The 23623-nt window shown below is 39.6% G+C and overlaps 1 protein-coding gene and 1 non-coding gene across 10 annotated transcripts in view; one reads left to right on the forward strand and one right to left on the reverse strand.

Moving 5' to 3' along the window:
- Positions 1-23623, reverse strand: part of SGMS2 (sphingomyelin synthase 2) — a 98570-nt gene that overhangs the window by 25639 nt on the left and 49308 nt on the right. The window contains exon 1 of one of the 9 annotated variants that reach the window (XM_061419440.1): positions 10-2563. The exons of the other annotated variants lie outside the window; for them this stretch is intronic. The gene's annotated coding sequence lies outside the window, so the exon portion shown is untranslated. Of the gene's footprint in view, positions 1-9; positions 2564-23623 lie in introns of those variants that run through there. 9 annotated transcript variants of the gene reach the window in all.
- Positions 14900-14972, forward strand: TRNAG-CCC (transfer RNA glycine (anticodon CCC)). Its single transcript has one exon. It is a non-coding gene; the product is annotated as a tRNA-Gly (tRNA).

Raw genomic sequence — 23623 nt, forward strand, 5'->3', positions numbered from 1 at the left:
AATAAATACCAAAGCCATTTGCTTTATAAATATATCGTCAGAACATAGTTAAAAGCTGCTGAGATGGAGTTTATTTATAAAACATTGAATTGTTTCATCTCGGAATTCTTCTCTTTTTGAGCTGATTTCAGTATAAATAGGAACATTCTAATAAACAATTCCTTTTCAATTTCTTTAAATAAAAGTCAGGACCCAGCATTGCAAACACTTCATCAGACAGTCTCACTTGTTGCTAATCATGAAGTCATAATAAGCCAGAACCTCCCCAGAGATCATATCATTCCTTCCTAAGACTGCATCTTCCCTATGAATCTTAAAAAATAAAACACTGTGAGGAGTTGCTTACATGTATGGAATACTTGTTACTCTCTGAATTTGTCGACTTTCTATTTTCATAGTAATCTTTAAGTGACTACTTTTCAGAACATATTCAAGACATTTTAAACGGTACTAACTCTGTTAATCCTTTTGCAGTCAGAGATTCACACCATACAGAAGGAACACTGACAGCCTACAAAATAACACAGTGAAAAGATACCAAAGCCTTACGAGCTATGTCTCATTTAGGGGGCAAACTCTACTGGTTTCTGGAAGAAGAAAATAATTCACTACAACCAACATAGTGAATTAGTAACTGAGAACATTTCCATGCATCATAATTTCTGTCCAACTATAGAAGCGGGCACCCAGAGGACCGGCTCAGAGGACTTACCCACCAGGACACCAGGACGAAAGGTGCTCTTTGCTTGAAGCGCCACAGGCCCCAAAGAGCAGAGCCCTCTCTCCACAGCACAGAGCACCAGCACCACCTTTTATACGGGCCAGCAATACAGCCCCAGCTGTTCTCAATTTAGGAAAGCAGTATTTTTGTCCGGCTGGAGATCCCAGCCACCTGAAGAGGTTTCCAAACCTCGTAATTAGTCCCCACGCAGAGGACACTGCACAACTTAAGCACAAGCTTTTGCATTTTAAAGACCTCCCTTTCAGAGTGACCTCAGGGGGTGGAAATTGGGAGGAGGAAAAACTCAAAGTGATGACAGCCAAGCCTTTATTTAACGAAAGAACAAGGAAAGAAAGTTAAAATGGCACAGACGGTATGGACAGGCAGTATTTGTTGACAGTTGTGAACGGCAAACAGATCAACCAGAAATGTTTATTGTGCACCTAAATGTCCCGACACTGATGGATATGTAGGGGCAAATCAAAAGAAGTTAAAAAAAAAACATACACGCCAACCAGAATGCCACCCAAAGAGCTCAGCGTCTAACTGAAGAGGCAGAACCCAAGTGATGAAACTTTGAAGACTGACTGGCATATTGTAAGAAGAAGAAGAATGAGGTGGATGGCTAGATCAGAATGTAGCTCTAGTTGTGTCCCAAAAATGTGTCCAGAGAAAGGCACTGTCCGTTTCCGAGGAAGTGAAAGCAAGAGGAAAGTTAGCCTAGCAGGGCTAGGTGGATCACTAAGAGATGGAGATCCGCTAAGAGCGATTACCCCTCACCTTTCTCCTGGCCCTGGGAAAAGCCTCCAGATACTAAGGCATCAGAGCACAGTGAGAAAGGACCAGGGCCCCTCTCTGTAAAATAGGCCTAACAGAGACTCTCTGCACTGCCCTGGCTCAGTGTTGTGGGAAGACTAGGTATAACGAAGAGGTGACTCAGTAAGGTATTTTCCAAAACAAATCATCAACACCATGTCAACTCCTTCTAATGGAGGTACCAAAGCACTGGGTCAGCCAGCGCTTGTTTCTTTTTGCCAACTTAAGGCTACACCACTCATAGCATCCTGCCAAACTATCATCCAAATTCCATCCAACTTTACTACTCCACAACTGCTCTGCGTTTGATGTTTGTAGGGGAAAGCAGCTTGTAATTTTGAAGCCCAGGTCCACTCTAGCAGACATACAGATGGTCTTTAAAAGGTAGCTACCTAATTCTGGAACATAGAATGTAGAACAGAAGAAAATAGTTGCTTTTTTTTTATTTTTTTAAAGAGGAAGCATCCAGCTATCTACCTACTGGGACAAGTGTGCGAATGACTGAAATAATTAATCATAAAGAGCTTTGTGCTCCTGGGAGGAAGAGCACTCTGAGTACAAAGCCTGTTTATTGTCATTAGTGGCAGGATTGATGTTTTCCTTGGGGTTTCATTAAGAAGATTAAATATACAAAGCACATCATCATGTGTCAACCAATCTTGGGACGCAATGTTCATCATCACGACGATCATTACAACACACTCATTCCCACGGTGAGACTCTCCTACCAGCAAGTATCTGGAAAGTGACAAAAGCCACAGCAGTTCCTCCTGAGGCTGGCAACCCCGTTAGGTCATTGGTTTAGGGTATACTCTGCCAGAGCACAAGCAGATGAAAAGCTTTCCAAGTCTTCTTACATTGCAAAACACTGCAAGTTAGTCTAGACAATATTTTAAAAGTTTAAGATCCCTATAGACTAATCTTGCTTTTGAAGGCAAGTGCAAAACTCAGAAACTGTTAGTTTAATAACACCGCTTTGCTAGGGCTTTTTTTTTTTTTTTCCTTTAAGACCAAAGTATAATTTACTCCAGAAATACAAGCTTGCAAATTAGGAGGTAACTGTAATTTGTATTTTACTAAATACAAAGAAATGTAAACCAAAAAGATATGATCATCTTGCTGCTGCTGCTGCTGCTAAGTCACTTCAGTCGTGTCCGACTCTGTGCAACCCCAGAGACGGCAGCCCACCAGGCTCCCCCATCCCTGGGATTCTCCAGGCAAGAACACTGGAGTGGCTTGCCATTTCCTTCTCCAATGCATGAAAGTGAAGTCGCTCAGTCGTGTCCAACTCTAGCGACCCCATGGACTGCAGCCTACCAGGCTCCTCTGTCCATGGGATTTTCCAGGCAAAAGTACTGGAGTGGGGTGCCATCGCCTTCTCTGATGATCATCTTGAGTGATGTTTAAAAGGCACTGATAAAATTCACTATCCACTTGATCTGGGGGAGAGAAAGCACTCAACAGTAGGAACAAAAGTATATATATATACAGCTATGCTCTTTCAATGCCAATATCACAATTTTAGCTGTGTAATATGTGTTCTAATATCTACTGGGAAAAAAAATCCTATACTTTTCATCCCTAAGGGAACCTCAGGATCTTTCTGTCAAATTATAAGAAAATACACACTTTTGTTTATATGTTTTATTTTATCTCTGTTATACCATAAAGGGTTTGATCTTACCATATTAAAATACATTAATCACTTTCTCTTAATAATCCCAATAGTATTTTTCCTGTAATTTGACAAAATGATTCTATGGTTCATCAAGGAGTAAAAATGGGAGCAGCAGAAGCTTTGTACCGGTAGATATTGCATTACACAACTAATATTGGGGCAATGGCACCCAGTTATTCTATTTTGGGAATTTATCTCAAGGCAATAAGGATGCACACAAAATATTTCTACAAGTATGCTTTCAATACATTTATAAGCAGAAATTAGAAACACTCTAATATCCAACAATAGGGAGTTAAATAAATTACAGCCATCATAATACACTTAACATACTGTTTTTGGATACAGTAACGACAAAACTGTGAGACAAGTACATAAATACTACATAAGAAGGATGCAGTATCACATTAAGTACAGAGTTAGATCTGGGAAAGTGTAGAGGGCTTCCCTGGTAGTTCAGACAGTAAAGAATCTGCCCACAATGCGGGAGACCTGGGTTTGATCCCTGGGATGGGAAGATCCCCTGGACGAGACCATGGCAACCCATTTCAGTATTCTTGCCTCAGTAATTCCTATCAGACCTTCAGTTCAGTGCAGTCGCTCAGTCGTACCCAACTCTTTGCAACCCCATAAATCGCAGCATGACAGGCCTCCCTGTCCATCACCAACTCCCGGAGTGCTCCCAAACTCATGTCTATTGAGTCGGTGATGTCATCCAGCCATCTCATCCTCTGTCGTCCCCTTCTCCTCCTGCCCCCAATCCCTCCCAGCATCAGAGTCTTTTCCAATGAGTCAACTCTTCACATGAGGTGACCAAAGTATTGGAGTTTCAGCTTCAACATCAGTCCTTCCAATGAACACCCAGGACTGATCTCCTTTAGGATGGACTGGTTGGATCTCCTTGCAGTCCAAGGGACTCTCAAGAGTCTTCTCCAACACCACACTTCAAAAGCATCAATTCTTTGGTGCTCGGCTTTCTTCACAGTCCAACTCTCACATCCATATGTGACCACTGGAAAAATCATAGCCTTGACTAGACAGACTTTTGTTGGCAAAGTAATGTCTCTGCTTTTTAATATGCTATCTAGGTTGGTCATAACTTTCCAAGGAGTAAGCATCTTTTAATTTCATGGTCTACCAAAAATGGAAAAGGAGTAATGTAACAGAGTTTCAAGGCTTGAAGAAAAGGTGCAAGTGTGCGGTTTATGACTCACTCCCAGTTCTGATCTGAGGCTCATGGCCGCATTCCACAGAGGAGACCAAGCACAGACATGAGCTCCAGTCAACAGACTAAGAAGCACTTTGCTTGTTAAAGTTGTATGTTGACCTGGTTGGGCATCTGGAGTGGTTAAAAAGATAAGATGTATTAAGTGTGTAAATATAGTTTAAAAATTAAGGAAACTTATTGAAGTCTATGCCAAAGCCTTTGACTGTGTGGATCACAATAAACTGTGGAAAATTCTGAAAGAGATGGGAATACCAGACCACCTGATCTGCCTCTTGAGAAATTTGTATGCAGGTCAGGAAGCAACAGTTAGAACTGGACATGGAACAACAGACTGGTTCCAAATAGGAAAAGGAGTTCATCAAGGCTGTATATTGTTACCCTGTTTATTTAACTTATATGCAGAGTACATCATGAGAAACACTGGACTGGAAGAAACACAAGTTGGAATCAAGATTGCCGGGAGAACTATCAATAACCTCAGATATGCAGATGACACCACCGTTATGGCAGAAAATGAAGAGGAACTCAAAAGCCTCTTGATGAAGGTGAAAGTGGAGAGTGAAAAAGTTGGCTTAAAGCTCAACATTCAGAAAATGAAGATCATGGCATCCAGTCCCATCACTTCATGGGAAATAGATGGGGAAACAGTGGAAACAGTGTCAGATTTTATTTTTCTGGGTTCCAAAATCACTACAGATGGTGACTGCAGCCATGAAATTAAAAGATGCTTTCTCCTTGGAAGGAAAATTATGACCAACCTAGATAGCATATTCAAAAGCAGAGACATTACTTTGGCAACAAAGGTTCGTGTAGTCAAGTCTATGGTTTTTCCTGTGGTCATGTATGGATGTGAGAGTTGGACTGTGAAGAAGGCTGAGCACCTAAGAATTGATGCTTTTGAAGTGTGGTGTTGGAGAAGACTCTTGAGAGTCCCTTGGACTGCAAGGAGATCCAACCAGTCCATTCTGAAGGAGATCAGCCCTGGGATTTCTTTGGAAGGAATGATGCTAAAGCTGAAACTCCAGTACTTTGGCCATCTCATGCGAAGAGTTGACTCATTGGAAAAGACTGATGCTGGGAGGGATGGGGGGCAAGAGGAGAAGGGGACGACAGAGGATGAGATGGCTGGATGGCATCACTGACTCGATGGACGTGAGTCTCAGTGAACTCCAGGAGTTGGTGATGGACAGGGAGGCTGGGCATGCTGTGATTCATGTGGTCACAAAGAGTTGGACCTGACTGAGCGACTGATCTGATCTGATCTGATCTGATTGAAGTCTATAAGTGGGTTTCAATGTTCAAAAAGATGTAATCTGTTGAAGATAGAGGTTAAACACTGACCAAAGAGAATGTGTTGCTAACATCCGGAAATCACAATTATGAATGAAAGAGATTTAGATGTTGCTTAAAGGCTTAAGAAAAACAAGGTCTTGAAACAGAGTTGAATGATCAATGCAAACAAAAGAGCTGATGAGTTTCTTAACAGACTACTAAAGCTTTGTTGCTGCTGCTAAGTCGCTTCAGTCGTGTCCAACTCTGTGCAACCCCGTAGACGGCAGCCCACCAGGCTCCCCCGTCCCTGAGATTCTCCAGGCAAGAACACCCGAGTGGGTTGCCATCTCCTTCTCCAATGCATGAAAGTGAAAAGTGAAAGTGAAGTCGCTCAGTCGTCTCCAACTCTTAGCGACCTACCAGCCCTTAAAAAAGAAAACCCAGGGGCTTCCCTGGTGGTTCAGCGTAAAGAGGCTGCCTTCCGATATAGGAGACACAGGTTCGATCCCTGATCCTGGAAGACCCCACATACCACAGAGCAATTAACGGCCTGCCCCACAATTACCGACCTTGTACTCTGCAGCCTGGGAGCTGCACCTCCTGAGCTCACACGGGCAACTCCTGAAGCCTGCATACCCTAGAGCCTGTGCTCCACAAGAGAAGCCACCACAGTGAGAAGCCTGAACACAACAGTTCGAGAGTAGCCTGTGCAGCAACCGAGACCTGGCATGGAAATCAACCAATCAATCAATAAAATCTAAAAAAGAAAAAAAAAAAAACCCAATGTCACCATAAAGCCATGAAAAAGTCAAGCTGTAGAATAAAATGGACACAATATCATAGTTCGCAAATGTGTGTCGGGTACTGTGCTTTGGGTATTATATAATTAATCCTTAGAACAACATTAGGAAATATTTTTAAATATTTATTCATTTAGCTGTGTTGGGTCTTAGTTGTGCACACGGTTCTTCCTTGCATGACTCGGGATCTTTCAGCATGGCACATGGACTCTCTAGTGATGGCAAGCAGGCTCAGGGGTTGTGGTACGTGGGCTCCAGCGTGCACAGGCAGCATGTGGGCTTAGTTGCTCCAGGCCATGTGGGATCTTAGTTCCCCAACCAGAGATCGAACCTACCGAACCTACCCTGCATTGCAAGGCGGTTTTCTCAACCACGGGACCACCAGGGAAATCCCAGGAAATATTTTAAAGAAAAGAAGTTGAGATCATGTGAAGTGCTCAAGATCAGACAGGTAGGAAGTGGCAGAGCTCAGATCTGAACCAGGAATTCGATCTCAGGAGCCCCTGTTCTGTCACAGAGGTCAACAATATAGTCAGTGAAAAAGATCGAGACAATCAATTACAAGCTTTTTTTAAAAAAAAAGGAGAGATGCATAAACACATAGGAAAGTCTCCAGAAAATATAGGCATTTTTAAATCTTTATAATTTTGAAGAAATTAATATAAACTTAGAAAAAAAATTTAATATATAAATCACCTCTCTTGAGGGGAGAGGGGAGGAGCCTATGAAGTATTTCCCTGTTACCCATATTTCCCTTTTAATTATAAGTACTGTAACAAACACACCACTATAATAAATTTATAATATAGATATATTGCTATGTTAACAGGATCCCAGTTTAGCTAAGAAATTTCACGCCTATAAAAGTTTTTTCAGAGACCAAGACATCTTAGCTTTTCCTTACTAACATTCTTAGAGCTTAATTTACTTGTAAAAATCCTCCTGCCTAAAATGGATAGGCATTAGTTAGTATGATTACAGAAACAAGGGTGCCTTGTGAGTCATGGCATTCTATTTCAGAAATGCCCATAAAATTTGCTAAATATTTTTACTAACAAGTTCTTGAAAACTGAAAAGAAGACTCACTGTTTAATTAATAAAAAAATGATCATATATATTTGTGAAATACTTTCCCAACAAAAGTTACATGGAAAGGCATCTTTGCCAGACCCTTACAGGTCCCACATCTGTATAAGAGTGACAGATTTAAATCAGGGGAATGGGAAGGCCTGGAAGGTAGCTTTATGACACTATTCTGAGAATGGACTGGGAAAAAAAACTTAATTTAAAAGACAAGAATTAAATAAGCAGCTACTGTAATGACTGTAATTCTGAACTCGGGGAGAGTGATGCTTGGGTAGAGAATAAACATTTTGATTTCTGGTACTAATTTGCTATCCCACACTAAGATAGACTAGACAACTTTAGTTCTATAACTAGTTGTTATAAGAGGAAGACTCAGCCTATCAGTGGTGGTTGCTGGTAGGAATGGACAGAGACTACAAATAGGCTGCCATTTTCTTTTTGGGGTGACGGAAATGTTCTAAAATTAGATCATGACGGTGGCTGCACAATTCTGTAAATTTACTAAAAATCATTCAACGATATGCTTAAAACACATACATTTTATAGGATGAAAGTCATAACTCAATTAAGCTTTACTCTTAAAAAAAAAAAAAAAAAAGCTATAGCCCATCAAGACACATAGTTTCTAAAGACTTAGAAACCAAAGACTAACCCATGTTCTGTTATTATATATTGCAGGCTCACTTATCCCTTTAAAGTGTTGTTATTTACCAGCTGAGCACTTCCTCAGCAGTGACTGAAATAACATACATTTTAAAGTTTTCTACAGACAGGATCAAGAACCCGCCAATAAAATGCAAACTGTTTAACAAAATTTGTGTAAACTGTGCTCCAAAAATAAACTGGTAAGTAAATAAGATGAAGTGACAAAAAACAGATGGGTTTTCTAACAGAATTCATCAAAATTTACTATGAGTTGGACCTCAAGGGGGAAAAGTGAGGGTCTGTTTTCTTTCTCACTATTTAAAAAAAATTGGTCACTTTAACTGGCGAGGTAGTTTAATACTTGTTGAAATGAATATTTATTGACACAGAGCAAATATTAGCTGTGCAAATTTGAAAACAATAAATTTGGACTCGGGGTATTTCACAAGAAGTGATCATCTGGGGTCTGTCCACAGGGCGGTGCCGCACTCAGCCAGCAGTAACTGTTTCTGATGTCACTCAGTTTGATAGAATAAAGTACCTTCACTAAAATCTGCTGTGCAAAGTGTTCCATAGGATGTTTTCAATCTTGTCTTCTATTTCTTGTTCATCTTTTTATTGATGGCTGGAGAACTCCAAAGATTAGATTCAATTCCAGGAGAGGAATCTTAGAGGTGGAGTCCCAGGGAAAGACAATTTTAACAATCCCTGGTACGTTGTAGAACATGTAGTAACAAGGAAAATGAATGAACAAATGCATAAATAGGGGAATGAGCAAGTAGATGGACAGATTAGATAAGTAATCAGACAGACAGATGAGACCCTGAAGATAGAAGAGGGCTATAAAACAAGGTCCAAAGCTAGGGAATATTTTAAATAATCCTTTATGTTTCTTGGGGATCTAAAGCAGAGGTTCTCAGAGTTAAGGGGTAGAGTGGGGGAACACATGTTTTTCCCAAATACTGGATGATGTCTGCCCCAAGCCCCTTTCCCCGCCTCCATTCCTGATACATCTAGGAGTTCAGACAATTTCTGGAGGGTGAGGTTAGGTGGGCTTTCCAGGTGGGTTCTCCCTCCTTTGCCTGCGTGTCTGCAGGGTTTAGAAGAAAGAACAAGGCAGGAAACTTCTGCTTCCCACCCCTTTATGTATTTACAGCCCGCATGATAAACCCAGGACCCTGGGGAATAAGTAAAGAGGGTTGAAGTCTGGTATTTGTGGTAAAACGCTTACATCTACTGCAGCAGGCAAGCAAAGACCTTCCTGATAATTTAAACAGACATTTGTACCTTTAACACCCTGAACTGTGATTCTATTAATTTCCGAGCAACCCTGTCCAAGAGGTGTTTGGTCAGAGAATTATTCCGCGCTAACTGGTACCACCTGTTCCTTGTTTAATGGTCAAACAAAGTGGAAAGCACCAGCTTAGCAGAAACACCCTGGGGGCTGTATCAGAAAGGTTAAGGCTAACAGCCTAACTGAACAACAGTGGTAATTATCTGCTGCTTCATCTCTAGCTTCCGTATATACCCCAAAGATTTACACACCTAGAAACTGATTCCCGGAGGTTTTAATAATTATTACTCTATAGTAGGAGTCTGCACAGATTACCTACTCAAGTGAGAGGTTTCTAAAAATCATAAAAAACACATTCCATTTAATATTTTCAAAAGAGAGTGGAACTTACATTTTCTTCTAACAGTGGCTGGTCTGAGAGCAAAGCAGAAGCTGGGTCTAACAGCTTAACCTTATACTCTCTAAAACATACATTTTCTAAACCATATTAGAGATCTCATTCTAAATAAATAAAGAGATCACAAAGTCAACAGCATATTTCGTCAACATAAACAACAACAAACTTTCTAGATTTGGAAGCGTAGTCTCTTACTCTAGGAAAACTGTGAGAAGGAAAAAAAGAACAGTTTCTTCAAAATAATTTCATAACTCTTTCCTTTAATAAAGCTCCTTTACTACATGCCTTTCAGATTATTTTAAAATGTCTTTTGATTTCTCCCTTTACCATGTCATGACCAAACTTGGTGTCTGATTTATACAATTTCAAAAAGTTTGCATAAAATAATTAATCGGCTATTTAAATGAGTTTTTAAAAAACTGACATCTTGGAACTTTGCTTGATGTTTATGAATACATTAGAAGAAAGTCTTAGCACTTGGAGATTTGAATGAAGTCGTCTTTAAGCAAGAATCTATAGGAAGGAGTTAAAAAATCCTGCTCTAGGGTGGAGGCAAAGGGGAGACTTCAGAACAAACATTTAACCTGGGGCTGTGGTTAGCACACTTTATAGTTGTAAACAGAGGCAAATGCCTAAGAACAGGAAGCTTACTCACCCCCAGGGCTGCTGTAGGAAGGGCACCTGGGTACACTTGAGCACAATTTCCTTGTAGAGGTCTAAAGTCTAGAATCAGACATTTTAATATGCATTTAAAATACAATGGGTTCCTTGTTACTATATTTCTGCTTAGTGCACTGTGTCAACAAAACAAGAAATAGCTTAAAACAGCCTCAGAGACGAAGGGGAACACTTCCGGTTAGCAAGAATTAAAACACTGAAAAATGAAGGAAAAGGGAGGTTCTAGAGTCTGCACCCTCAGCAGGTTGGTCCCATCTGCTTGCTGCAGTTGGGGTGTGGTGTTCTCCAGGCTTTGGCAGAGGGCAAGGAGAGCAGGAGGGCTAGACAGCTCTTCAAGTCCGGTGCTCTAGCCCATCTGGTGTCCTCAAGGCAGAGCACAGTGTCATATAAGGAAAGGAAAAAGTAGGAGAGGAAAGCAGGCATGGAAGAGCCAAGAGAAGCCTGTATAAAGCCTCCATTTCTCATTCTCTTATGCCAACCACAAAAAGGTTCTTTTGCATGACTGGCCGAATAAGCCACTGCTTTCAAATGGTATGAGGCTATAAAAAGGAATACTTTCTCCAGGGCCATTAAGGTCACTACACTTGGCTTCCAGAACTTAAACTACTATGTTGTATTTCAGTAAATTATTTCTTGCTCAAAAGCACTTATTTGACCAATGTTTCCAACCTTGGCTTTGGTTTCTGCAAATAACTCCAACACAAGGAATGGCACCCTTGGAGAAAAGGCAAGAGTAACATAAAAGATGAAAATCCTGAGTCTAACAATGCCACGTTTAGCAAGTTTGAGGAAAGCCAGTGAATGTTAGAATTGGGATTTGAAATAGATCTCTAAAATATTTATCTACTGAATTTTTACTTATCCTAATAAATTAAGGAAAAGAAGAGACGGCACAAACTGTTTATTTCTTTAATTTTCACCAGAAAGTTTGCATATTAAAAAAACTCACTTGAAGAAAATAAAAAGAAATTTGGTTTATACATCACAGCATTTAAATATTATTTTATGAAATATTAGTAAATAGTTGGATATTCAGAATAACTGCCAACAGACATGGTCTGCTAAGGAAAACGAGGCTGTTCAGAGGTAAAAGTTGGAAAGTTGCAAAGTCTCATCAACAAATGTGTTTTCTCTTGCCTGTTCTACTAAATGTTCCCTGTATGGAGCTTGAACCCTCTACCACAAAGCGTAGGTGGCTGTTGGGATGATAAAGACCATATCTGAGTGAGTATCTACATACCATTGGTTTTGTAGTAACCCTTAACCCTTAGCCAACTGCCCGTTTCCCTTAAACAAAAGTCCGGAACAGAATACACAGTTCTATTTTGTATTTCTTTTAGAAACACCATAACACGAGAAATTTTGTTCTAAGATACCCAAGCTGTCCCTCCAGGAGGTAATTAGATAAAGAGAGAAAAGAGTTTGGAAAGAAAGATACAAGAAAATGAGTCAGAGTTTTTACAAGGAACCCTGAAAAGACAAAGACAATATAGAAAAGTATAGGTATCAGAGATGACTCAAATGGCTTCTAGGGGCCCAGAGTATGTCCCATAAAAGGGCAGTTACAGCTTGGGGAGTGCAGAGGGGCACTGGAGGTGAGTGAGCATCAGTCCTTCTCAGCAAAACCAGGAGAGCTCCAAGGATTTGGACAGAAAAAAGTGTGGTAGGGATGGGGAGTGAAGGGAGAGCTGACACTGTTAAACAGAAACATAACTTTGAAAGTATGGGGACTACCTTTACTGAAACATTTCTATCTGAGCAATTGTAAAGAAAGATAAGTGAAAGTGTTAGTCAATCAGTTGTGTTTGACTCTTTGCAACCCCACCGACTGTAGCCCACCAGGCTCCTTTGTCCATGGGATTCTCCAGGCAACAATACTGGAGGGTGTTGCCGTGCTCTTCTCCAGGGCATCTTCCCAACCCAGGGACTGAACCTGGGTCTTCTGCATTGCAGGCAGATTCTTTACCATCTGAGCCACCTGGGAGCGAGTGAGTGAAAGTCACTCAGTCGTGTCTGACTCTTTGAGACCCCATGGACTGTACAGTCCATGGGATTCTCCAGGCCAGAATACTGGAGTGGGTAGCCTTTCCCTTTTCCAGGGGATCTTCCCAACCCAGGGATCAAACCCAGGTCTCCCACATTGCAGGCGGATTCTTTACCAACTAAGCCACCTGGGAAGCCCCGAGCAGTAGTAAATACAACCACAATTAAGTCAGCATATGAAACAATCAGATATTCTATTTAGCACAAATGGTTAGTTATCATATGTAAATTAACAAAAATATGTCATTTAGCATGTATTTATATGATCTATATTATATCTATATCTGGCTATATTATTCATTATAGATAGATTCACTACAAGTAACATGTAAAATACTTTAATTATGATGATCTGTTTAATCAAGGTTTTCACATAGGGCCTTGGCTTTCATCTTTCTTTCTTTGCATATTAAATCGGCTTTTCGTTTCCACAATCTTTGCAGTAAGGGCAGGTGATTTGATGAACCCAATCCCTGAAGTACACCCTCAAAAGCCACTAGAAGAACTTGGAAAAAGACAAGAGAAACAGAGAATGATTTCTGCTGGTTTATCCATGCAGTGAGTGAAGAATGGTCAGGAAAGGAAATAGAAGTAGAATATAAAATTCTGCGGCTCCATCTCATAGCCAGAGTTCATTTCCTTATTTTCTACACCTCCTCTGACAAATCCTAAGAAAAGAATTCCTGTGACTAAATGTCTCCCAATTACTAATAACAGAAACTTCCTACAGAATGTTTCACTGACACATTAAATACACAAGCTTTTACTCTATTGTAACCCATGGGTAAGAACACTGGAAAGTTACCTTGAAACAAAGCCTATTAAAATGTAATTTAAGCTATAATCAGAAAGAAGCATAAAAAATACAATAAGGATCATAAACTGTACAATTTTTATGAAAATCTCTCTCTTTTTAAGCACATGAGTTTTAAAAATGCTTACACTTCTTGACATATTAACTACTACTGAGAATTTATTTTGGAACAGTTTTAAATACAGAAAAAAACATTATCCAAAAATATATTTGGTTAAACATTAAAGCAATCTAAATGTCTACAGCAGACATTTTGAAGGATCCAAGAAATACATTAGGATTTGGCTTTCCTGGTGGCTCAGACAGTAAAGAGTTTGTCTGCAGTGTGGGAGACTGGGTTCAATCCCTGGGTCGGGAAGATCCCCTGGAGAAGGTAATGGTAACCCACTTCAGTATTCTTGCCTGGAAAAACTGATCCTCAGTCCATGGGGTTGCAAAGTCAGACATGACTGAAATACATTATACTTTCTGTTTAAAAAACAGCAACATATTTTTATTTTCATAAAAATTTAAATGCATGACATTTTTAAAAAAACAAGTTAATAAATACACCCTAAAGAAGGTAAGGTGTTAATGTTGGTTGTGGGATTTACCAATTATTTTCTTTTCCTCTGTTTCTTGCCTACTTTCTCCAAATTTTCTGTGACAAAAGTATTTACCTATATATCTATTAATAGATGCAACTGTATTCTCAGTTTATAAATATTATGTTTAAGATTTTAATGATGAAGAAAATACAATATGATTTCAGCAATGTAAAGATGTATGTTACATACATATTTTTAAAACTCTGAAGGAAATATACCATATATTAATACTGCTTAATGAATTCATGGGTAATTTTAACTTTTTTATTTTGATTGTATTTTCTAATTTTCCATATTAATCATTGTTGGTTAGACAGCATCACTGACTCAATGGACTTGAATTTGAGAAAACTCCAGGAGACAGTGAAGGAAGGAAGCCTGGAGTGCTTCAAGGGGTCGCAAAGAGTGGGACACAACTTAGCAACTGAACAACAACAAATAATCAGGAAAATGCTAATGGTGATTTTAACTATAAGAGTATTGACAGAGTTAACAGGGAAAATGTGCTTCTGTTCTTTAAAAAGGTATTTTGTTTTGTATAATTTCAAGTATGCAAAAAATGCATCTACAGAAAAGTCAGAGCACAAGTACACTAAAACATTAGGAACGGTTGTCCAAGTGGTAGGAGTATGAGATTTTTTCCTTCCTACATCTGTGTATAGTCCACATTTAAAAATGTTTTCATTACCAATGTGTCATTTTATACCAATAGCTAAAAGTATTGGAACCATGTATAGCTGTTGCTGTTATTTTCACAGAAATATTTGTCCACTGAAATCTTTGTTTCATGTCTTCACTCAGCCTCAATTAACTGCAATAAAAAGCATATGTTTAGGGACTTCCCTGGTGGTCGAGTGGCTAAGACTCTGCGCTCCCAATGCAGGGGATCCAGGTTCGATTCCTGGTCAGGGAACTAGATCCCACATGTTGCAACTGAAAGTTTAAATGCTGCAATTAAAACCTGGCACAGCCAGATAAAATTTTTTTTTTCAGTATATGTGTAGAATTTTGCATTTTGGACAAGTCTGCAGTATCGTTGCTGTAGAGAAAGCCTGGTCAACCAGTAATTATTTTTTGGATGTTACAATCCTAACTTGAAGTAAACACACAATTAAATTAGTCTTTACTTAGTGTTCAACTTTCAAAACAGACGTCACTGTACTAAAGTGTGATATCTTCTGCAGGGTTTATTCCCAAGAAGGGTGAAGACTGCCTTATAAATTCCCATATAATGGATGTCATTCATTCTCTCACAAAAGAAAACCAGCCAGTCATTTAGCAAATCTCCAAGCCCTCTGGGTGAATATTGGTAAATTTTGTGCAACACAAATGTTTTAGGAAGCCTGTGTATTTAAGCACTGTTGAAAATCTTTTTCCTGTTATTTGGTGGAGTTTGGCTTTGTTGTGAGCTTCTCCGGTGACTCAGACATAAAGAATCTACCTGCAATGCAAGAGACCCAGGTTCGACCCCTGGGTCAAGAAGAGCCACTGAAGAAGGAAATGACAACCCACTCCAGTATTCTTGCCTGGAGAATCCCATGGACAGAGGAGCCTGGTGGGCTATAGTCCATGGGGCTGCAGAGAGTCAGACACGACTAAGTGATTTAGCACATATATACAGCACATATTAGGTCATATGGCTCTATTCAAACAGTAATATATCTGAATGAGACATAGGGATATATTGACACTGACTTGGGTTATCAAGAGGAGGAGGGAAGGAGGAACCAAAGCGCCTTTTTATTTTTAGAAGTTTAGATTTTTAAATTGCAGATCAGTGATTCTGAACCTATACAACTCAAATCACATTATCTATCAAGATGGGACTGCTGCTGGTGCTAAGTCGCTTCAGTCGTGTCTGACTCTGTGCGATCCCATAGATGGCAGCCCACCAGGCTCCGCCGTCCCTGGGATTCTAGTTATATTATAAATACTACTTGTACAATAAAATTGTTGCTGTTCAGTCGCTAAGTCATATCTGATTCTTTGCAACCCCATGGTCTGTAGCCCACCAGGCTCCTCTGTCCATGGGGTCTCCCAGGCAAGAATACTGGAGTATGGGGCCATTTCCTCCTCCAGGGGATCTTCCCAAACCAGGGATCGAACCACATCTCCTGCACTGGCAGGTGGGTTCTTTACCACTGAGCCTCGAGGGAAGCCCATACAATAAAATATCATCATACTAATACAATGTTAGGTGAAGAAAGTTACAAAATGGTATATATAGCACAATTTTTTATGTGGGGGAAAACTGCTATGCATAAATAAACTAGTTACTAGAAAGGTGATATTATATGGAACATTTACTTCCCTTTTTACCTTTTTGTGTTGAAAAAATAAGTAAGCAGCATATTTTTATTTTACTGCCTAAGAGCAAAGATAATTGTTGATTCAACAATATTTAGTGAGTACATACTCTGTATTAGGGGCTGTTGTAGGGACACAACAGTTTTTTAAAAGTCACTTCTTTCACAGAGTTTAAATTCTGCTAATGTTGTACTACAACAACAATAAAAAAATTTCAAGTGCTATGAATAAAACTAAAATAAGAGGGATGTTTAAAGTAAGATCACCAAGCTTATGAAGCAATATTCTATTTTAAATTTTTAAATGAACACTCATTATGTGGGAAAAAAATCAGTACCCCATCAAGTCAAATGAATATCAAGAACACCTATGTTCCAACTTGCTGAAACTCGATCACAGTAAACAGCTTCTAGAAACCTGTACAAATAAAACGTCTTGAAACTAAAAAGGAATCCCACTGAAGATGCTCCCCTACATACTCGAGAGTAGATTTTTGCCTTTGAGTTCTTTTCCATTTCTAATAGATTCAAATAATGTATATATGTGTCAAGTATTCTAGTTCTCTTGGTCATAATGAACTTTTAAAAAACTGATCACCCCAGTACACTCTTTAAAGAAAGGTTTAACCCACATGAGGCTTTTAAGAAGAAAAGGTTAAAAATGCGATATTGTAAATACAGGAAGATTAAAAACAAAAATATTATGTGGGAACAGAAAAGTTGAAGCTGTCACATAGCCAATGAGGATTCAGAACTCAGTTTGAGTTTTGATGCAGAAATTATATTTTATCTTAAATAAGGAAAAGAGAAACTACAGATATCAAAAAAATTATTTAATGAAACGATGACCAATCTCAAGATAAGCAATACTTGAGGTTAGATATGTAGTCAATGTTGCCCCCACTGCTGAAAGCTTAGATGAGGTAGATGAATGGTTGGCCAATCAGAACAGAGAATTACTTCTGGCTTTCTGTTGTGTGTGGAATTCGGCTCTAAGTGCTCAGGAAGGTAGCAGAAGGCTGGCTCCTGTCCTCAAGAGATTTTTGATTAAGTAACTCCTACCCTCCCCCTTCTACCCAGAAGCCACTTAAAAAGACGAATGAGCAATAAAAACAAATTTTACAAATTAGAGAAGAGTCTGAAATACACTTGAAGTTTAGTAAGCCCCAAACTGTGTATCAGATAGAAGTAAAAGTGAAAAGAAAATTCAAATAATGAACATAAAATGGGAGATGAGGGAAGACATATATATATCTTACAAACTTTAAATGTCTAGGGTACACAGATGAAAACTGAACACAATTTTTTTTTAATGTAGAAGTCTTTTTTAAATGCCAAGCTCCACAGATCAGTAACAAATAGAAAATCATTCTATTCAGTTTAGCACTGGTCTATCCTTGGGAATGAACTATGGTCACTGTTTTCTACAGAGTGAAGCAGGTTTAGAAAAAACACAGGATGATTAAAAGCATTCTCTGAACCCGAACCTCATGCTAAAAAGTAGTCAGGAAACGCTACAAACTCAATGCTCAATTAGCATCCGGAAACTAAAAGATGTAATTCCATATTTAATCTTATTTCCATTAAATGCAATTTTCGTTGATGAGTCTACATAAAGATTACTCATTCGAAACTGTCTTTTAAAAACATGCTATCAAAGTGAAAGTGAAAGTCACTCAGTCATGTCCAAATTTTTGTGACCCCATGGACTATACAGTCCATGGAATTCTCCAGGCCAGAATACTGGAGTGGGTAGCCTTTTTCGTCTCCAGGGGATCTTCTCAAACCAGGGATTGAACCTAGGTCTCCCCCATTGCAGGCAGATTCTTTACCAGCTGAACCAGCTGATTCTTTACCACGGAAGCCCAAGAATACTGGGGTGGGTTGCCTATCCCTTTTCCAGCAGATCTTCCCAACCCAGGAATCAAACCAGGATCTCCCACATTGTAGGCAGATTCTTTACCAATTGAGCTATGAGGGAAGCCCTAAAATATTTTTTAAAAATTGAAACAAAGTAACAGTCTAGAAGTTTTTCATATTCTGACTTTGAAGGTTTTTTGGTTTTGTCTTTTTTTCTTCTAACATCTCCTGTAGCATAATGTGCAGTAATAAAGATATTAGAAGACTGGGAGCCCGTTTCCAAGGCTTATACTGAACAAGAGCAAAAATGACATTCCAGTTAATATGTTTCTATACTCTAAAGTAAGGCACATCTTAAGAATGTCAAAAGGGCTGATGGGCTGATGAGGGGTGTCTTTAAAGGACATGAGTGAATTTCATTTGTGGGTGAGAGGGCCTTCCCTGTGGCTTAGAGGTAAATAATCCACCTGCAAAGCAGGGGACTTGGGTCTGATCCCTGGGTTTGATCTCTGGGTTGGGAAGGTTCCCCTGGAAAAGGAAATGGCAATCCACTCCAGTATTCTTGCCTGGGAATTCTCATGGACGGAGGAGCCTGGCGGGCTACAGTCCATGGGGTCACAAAGAGTCAGACACGACTGAGCACGCATGCAGGAGGGTTATTTACAGGGTAAATAAAACCTTTCATACTGTTCATGGCAAGAATACTGAAGTGGACTGGTTCCAAACAGGAAAAGAAGTACGCCAAGGCTATATATTGTCACCCTGTTTATTTAACTTATATGCAGAGTACATCATGAGAAACGCTGGGCTGGAAGAAGCACAAGCTGGAATCAAGATTGCCAGGAGAAATATCAATAACCTCAGACACGCAGATGACACCACCCTTATGGCAAAGTGAAGAGGAACTAAAAAGCCTCTTTTAGTGATGAAAGTGAAAGTGGAGAGTGAAAAAGTTGGCTTAAAGCTCAACATTCAGAAAACAAAGATCATGGCATCTGGTCCCAGCACTTCATGGGAAATAGATGGGGAAACAGTGGAAACAGCGTCAGATTTTATTTTTGGGGGTTCCAAAATCACTGCAGATGGTGACTGTGGCCATGAAATTAAAAGACACTTACTCCTTGGAAGAAAAGTTATGACCAACCTAGATAGCATATTGAAAAGCAAAGACATTACTTTGCCAACAAAGGTTCGTCTAGTTAAGGCTCTGGCTCTTCCAGTGGTCATGTATGGATGTGAGAGTTGGACTGTGAAGAAAGCTGATCTCGAAGAATTGATGCTTTTGAACTGTGGTGTTGGAGAAGACTCTTGAGAGTCCCTTGGACTGCAAGGAGATCCAACCAGTCCATTCTAAAGGAGATCAGCCCCGGGTGTTCTTTGGAGGGAATGATGCTAAAGCTGAAACTCCAGTACTTTGGCCACCTCATGCGAAGAGTTGACTCATTGGAAAAGACTCTGATGCTGGGAGGGATTGGGGGCAGGGGGAGAAGGGGACGACAGAGGATGAGATGGCTGGATGGCATCACTGACTCGATGGACGTGAGTCTGGGTGAACTCCAGGAGTTGGTGATGGACAGGGAGGCCTGGCGTGCTGCGATTCATGGGGTCACAAAGAGTCAGACACGACTGAGCGACTGAACTGAACTGAAATAAAACCTTAGCAAACCTCTTAGCTTCAAATTCCTTCTTCTGCTCCTCAGACAGTCAGCCCACGTCCCATCCACTTTAATCCTGAATCTATCTTACCTAACTCTTATCTCTTAAACTCTTGTGAGCTTAGTTCAGCTCACAAACACCTTTCCTTATAGAAAGCATGAATGAGTCCAAACACATCAATAGCCACAACAAATTTCTAATGGATTCAATTTATCTACCAGAAAGATACATTTAAAAAATGTTCTTAATAACAACAACAAAAAAAAAAGCTGGGACTTCTCTGGTGGTTCAGTGGTTAAGACTCCGCACTTCCACTGCAGCGGGCACAGGTTCTATCCCTAGTTGGGGAAATGAGATTCCACATGCTGTGTGGCACAGCTAAAAAATAAAAATAAAGAATAAAAAGAAAGCCGAGTTGGGTACTAGGTATATGGAGCACTACGAGTACTTTGGACTGCTGGATACACAGTGAAAGTATTGCTATTAAGAGGAAGTGGGCAATCCGGAACAGGCTACTAAGAAGACATGAATAATCTTGCAGAAGGGAAAACTGGAGCCCCACAGACACTCATTGGGAAAGGAGTAAACCAGTACTTCATGCAGCACACCCTCCCTCTCTGGTTTTGTTCCCAGTCCATTTCCTACTTTATTGGCTCCTGTAAAGCCCTCGAATGGCTTCTATTGGCCAAAAGCCCATTGCTTATTTTTGCTTGAAAACAAGAACACCTTATAATAGAAATTTTTTCAAATTTTGTATTTAAAGCAGAGAGAACAGTATAGCAAACCTCATCAGTTACCATGATCATCATGGGAAAGCTATTCCAACTATCCTCTACCCTGAGTTTGTTTTTTTTTTTTTTTTTTTTGGAAACAATCCCAAACATCATTTCACTTGTAAATATTTCAGTACGCCTCTTTGAGGTTATCTTTAAAAAAAAAAAAAAAAACTAATGCCATTATAGGTAAACAAAATAAATTTTATTTCCTTAATAACAAATATCTGGTCAGATCACCTTTCCCTAATTATCTTTTTTCTCTGGACTGCTTCTTAGATGCTGGTGTGTCCTTCTGTCAGGTAACACAGCTTAAAAGGACCTTCATAATCTGGCTTCTGCCTTCCTTTTCAGGCCCACTTTGAGACTCACTTTTTTCCCTTTCCCTAAACCCTGTTTCCAGACAAAGTTGTTTAATTTCTGTTAATGTTTAATGCTTAATGTTCCCTTCACATGCAACACCCGCTTTCCATATAATTTTTCAGCAGCCCGCTTACATACATGCCAAGAAATCTTTCCTGCTACAATTCCTGGACCCAGAAATGCATAGTCAAACACTGCACTCATCTTCCCGGGAGGTTACAAAACCTAGTGTACCCTTCCGTGAAGTTCCCACTGAAACACAAATGCCAATTTATAACTACAGCCTGTTAAGACACAAACCAACCTTTACCTCTGGGGTGCTTTGTGTGTGATAATTTCACCATTTTTTACTTTGCCTTTTGACTGTATGTTCCTGTATAATGATTAAAACTCTTATACATGGTATTCTGGAGGTCAAAGAAGATTTAGTGCAAAGATTTCAGCAGCAAGAAAATCCACAGAAGTACTTAAACATTATATTTAATAATCATGAAGCTTTCAAATGAGAATGAGATATTTGGCAGATATCTAGCTGCAGAAGTGCCAGGGACAAAAGAGCTAGTAGCAAAAGAAGATCCCAGGGCTTCCCTGGTGGCTCAGAGGTCAAGAACCCATCTGAGGGGTGAAGGTCCCCTGGAGAAGGGAATGGCAGCCCACTCCAGTATTCCTGCCTGGGGACTCCCATGGACAGAGGAGCCTGGCGGGCTACAGTCCACAGGGTCACAAAGAGTCGGACATGACTGAACTCACATGCCATATTTTAGGGCAGCATGTTCTGACCCCCATGATATTAACTCCTTGAGGCAAAAAAAAGAAAGCCTCTGATGGACAGCATGTAGTAAGCTTTTAAGCAGTATTTCCTTCATCTACAAGGACCTACTATATAGCACATGGAACTCTACTCAATGGTATGTGCCAGTCTTGCTGGGATGCAGGCTTGGGGAGAATGGATACATGTATATGTACGGCTGAGTCCCTTCCTTATTCACCTGTAAATACCACAACATTGCTAATCAGCTATATACCAATTCAAAATGAAAACTTTAAAGCAAAAAAATAAAATTCAAAAAAAGTAAAGAGGAAGGAAAAAAAAAAGATTTCCTTCATCTAATTACATTGGAAACACCAAGTGTTGGAGGAGTACAGAGAACCACAGAGGAAGGAATGATTACCTTTTTCTACAGGTGACGTGGTGTTAAATGAGGCTGGACCAGTATTTGAGCCGGTCCTTGAATTTACTGGGCTAGGGGGATGGACTTTTTACGTAAAAAGAACATGTCATCAGCGTAGGGAGAGTTCCAGCATTTCAGGTGTGACTTTATCCGAGCCGCACCAGTTGATCAGTGCACTGAAAGAATGCAGAGACCTCTAAAGGCTAGTGTGCTTCTTTGAAATAAAGAGGTAAACAATGTTTCCTTAACTTTTGATAAAATAATCATTGGAGCATAAGGAAAGGCAAGGAAATGTGTTAGCTAAGGTGAAAATTACTAAGCTCACATCTGCACCCTCAATAAACTGAGGTAATTTGTTTGGTCAGAACTTTAGTAATCAAGATCACAAATTCCTACTGCAAACATTTTTGCAACAAATAAGCAAAATAAGTGAACTCCAAAATTTATTTGAATTATTTGAGACATTTATGGCTTTCTCTGTTTTTGAAAAGAAGTTACATATGTTCAGTAAGCTTTTATGAATAATGGTTAATACAGTTTTCCATCAAATAACATAAAGGTTCCTGATGAAAGACTGAGAATCTAAATTAATGGAAATTAATCCTAAAGGAAATCAACATTGAATATTCATTGGAATGACTGTCTCTGAAGCTGAAGCTCTAGTAGTTTGGCCACTTGAACCAACTCATTGGAAAAGACCCTGATGCTGGTAAAGATTGAAGGCAAAAGGAGAAGGGGGCAGCAGAGAATGAGATGGTTAGACAGGATCACCGACTCAATGGACGTGAATTTGAGTACACTCTGGGAGATAGGGGAGGACAGAGGAACCGGGTATGCTGCAGTCCATGGGTTGCAAACAGTCGGACACGACTTAGCAACTGAACAACAACAAAATATCAGTTATAAAATAAGCTACAAGGATATACTGTATAACAGAGAAAATAAAGTCAATATTTTGTAATAACTATAAATGGAGTATAACCTTTAAAAATTGTGAATCACTCTACTGTACACTTGTAATTTATGTAATATTATTGTATATCAACTATCCTTCAATCATTAATTACTTCGGTTCTTTTTAAAATAAGTCAAACTTAAAAGCATTTGCCCCAAGTCAACATTCTACACTCAGAAAATTATTCAAAGTATAAGACTCCATATGAAATAAAGCGACCTTCAATGAAAAATTCAGTGAATGAAGCACTGTATATAGTGTGGCTTAAGGGAAAGTGAGAAACTTTATAGAGTGCAATGGGTTTTTCTCTTTCTTTTTATAGGGATCCTAAAGTTAGCCTTGGTTGCCTCCCTGATCGCTCAGATGGTAAAGAATCTGCTTGCAATGCAGGAGACATGGGTTCAGTCCCTGGGTCAGAAAGATCCCCTACAGAAGGGCATGGCAACCCACTCCAGTATGCTTGTCTGGAGAATCCCATG

This window comes from Bos javanicus, chromosome 6, assembly GCF_032452875.1.
Source record: "Bos javanicus breed banteng chromosome 6, ARS-OSU_banteng_1.0, whole genome shotgun sequence".
Classification (NCBI taxonomy): Eukaryota; Metazoa; Chordata; class Mammalia; order Artiodactyla; family Bovidae; genus Bos; species Bos javanicus.